Raw genomic sequence first — 2,732 nt, 5'->3', positions numbered from 1 at the left:
AGTTGTGGTTTAGTAAGGCTTGTTCAGAATTGTTAAATACTTAATTAAGTGTTAGTTAATATGCATATGTTCTCTACTTTACAATAAGTCTACCAAAGAGCATTAATAACTGTTTATTGATGGTTAGGTAAGGCTTATTCAGTATTGTTACACATTAATTAAGTGTTAGTTAAGGTGTATATGTTCTCAACTTTACAATAAGTCTACCAAAGAGCATCAATAACTGTTTATTGATGGTTAGGTGAGGCTTATTCAGTATTGTTAAATACTTAATTAAGTGTTAGTTAAGGTGCATATGTTCTCTACTTTACAATAAGTCTACCAAAGAGCATTAATAACTCTTTAGTGATGGTTTAGTAAGGCTAATTCAGTATTGTTACACATTAGTTAAGTGTTAGTTAAGGTGCATATGTTCTCTACATTACAATAAGTCCACCAAAAAGCATTAACAACTGTCTAGTTATGGTTTAGTAAGGCTTATTCAGTATTGTTACACGTTAATTAAGTGACCATTTAAGGTAAAGTAATGCTTGTATAGCATGCTCAATCATTTATATAGGTTGGGCTTTAAGTTAATGTCTACATGAAGACAAAGGAAGAAGCAAACCTCTGCATGGAGACTATGGAGTCTTTTCCATGATCTCACTCTCTACCAAAAGTAAGTCATGTTGGAGGATGATCAAATATAGTGGACAAAGGTATGTGGACAACCATAACCCGTAAATAAATAAAAAAAGTTTTTTCATAATGACATGGCTTGGCCGTAAACCTCAATACATACATGCTATCAAACATCTTTATCAACCACCTAGTAATATTAGGAAATACCTCCATCAACATCAACTAAGGGTTTACTTAGACACTTCAGTTAGCTTTTATTTCCAGTCTTTTTAGTACATTACCTAATCTTAAAATATACACCTTAGTTAACTGTTATTAACAGTTAGTCAAGGTTTGTTACTGCATTGACTAATGATATAATAGACACCTTAGTTAACTGTGATTAAAAGTTAGTCAAGGCTTATTATTGTATTTACTAATGATATAATAGACACCTTAATTAACTGTTTTTAACAGTTAGTCAGGGCTTATAACTGCATTAACTAATGGTGAAATAGACACCTTAGTTAACTGTGATTAATAGTTAGTTAAGGAATCAACTAATGGTAAATAATCCATCAATTAATACCTTAGTTAACATGAGCTTTGTTAATAAATGTTTATTAGACAATTTATTCAACCCTTAATAACGGTTAGTTAATGCTTTTATAATGCATTAACTAATGCTATTTAAGGCATCAACTAATGGTAAATAATGCACCAATTAATACCTTAGTTAACATGAGCATTGTTAATAAATGTTTATTACACAATATGTTTATTCAACCCTTAATAATGCTTAGTTAATGCTTATTAATGCATTAACTAATGCTAATTAATGTACACTTATTGTAAAGTGTTACCATATATTTAGTATTTACCATATATATTGATTGGTGGTATATGTAACAATTGTGCTTAATATATTTGGTATATACCATTATATATTGATTGGTGGTATATGTAACACTGGTGCTTAATATATTTGGTATATACCATTATATATTGATTGGTGGTATATGTAACACTGGTGCTTAATATATTTGGTATATACCATTATATATTGATTGGTGGTATATGTATAACTTGTGCTTAATATATTTGGTATATACCATTATATATTGATTGGTGGTATATGTAACACTGGTGCTTAATATATTTGGTATATACCATTGTATATTGATTGGTGGTATATGTAACACTGGTGCTTAATATATTTGGTATATACCATTATATATTGATTAGTGGTATATGTAACACTGGTGCTTAATATATTTGGTATATACCATTATATATTGATTGGTGGTATATGTAACACTGGTGCTTAATATATTTGGTATATACCATTATATATTGATTGGTGGTATATGTAACACTGGTGCTTAATATATTTGGTATATACCATTATATATTGATTGGTGGTATATGTAACACTGGTGCTTAATATATTTGGTATATACCATTGTATATTGATTGGTGGTATATGTAACACTGGTGCTTAATATATTTGGTCCCTCTAACAGCTCACGTAGCCCAGCCCGGGGCCTCCATGTGGAAGGATTTTGGGGGTCTTACCTTCAAAGTCCTGCTCATCGTAGACTCTGAGTTTCTCTGGCGGGCTGCGAGCTGCAGGGCGAAGGATCTGCTGAAAACCCTGAACATCAAACGCTTTGTTCAGATCCTCTTCCTCCTCCTCCTCTTCTTCACTGCGGCCACGGCGAGAAGACGGAGACTGCGGGAGACAAATTATCAGCTACATTACTTACATCACAAAATGTTAACGTTTCATGGTATAACTCACGCTAACGCCCAACGGTACGCTGCGTTCATGTGGTGTTGGACACACGTGAATAACGACTTCACCCTGGAGAAACCCTGGAAAGATTTCTGTCAATATGCCAGTGCCATAGAATTATAACCCTTAACCACTAACCCTAACTCTAACCCTAACTCTAACCCTAAACCATAACCATAATTTGTCATGACAAAAACCGAATGAAACTTACTAAAAGAAGCATTATGTCATAAACGTTTAGTAAAGTGTAACCCAACTTTTTCATGTTAGCCTGCAGCGTAGCGTATGCAGACCGTTAGCGTAGCGTGTGCAGACTGTTGGCGGAGCGTTAGCAGAG

This window comes from Perca flavescens, chromosome 12 (genome assembly GCF_004354835.1).
Source record: "Perca flavescens isolate YP-PL-M2 chromosome 12, PFLA_1.0, whole genome shotgun sequence".
In the NCBI taxonomy this organism is placed as follows: Eukaryota; Metazoa; Chordata; class Actinopteri; order Perciformes; family Percidae; genus Perca; species Perca flavescens.
This window is presented reverse-complemented; position numbering follows the sequence as displayed.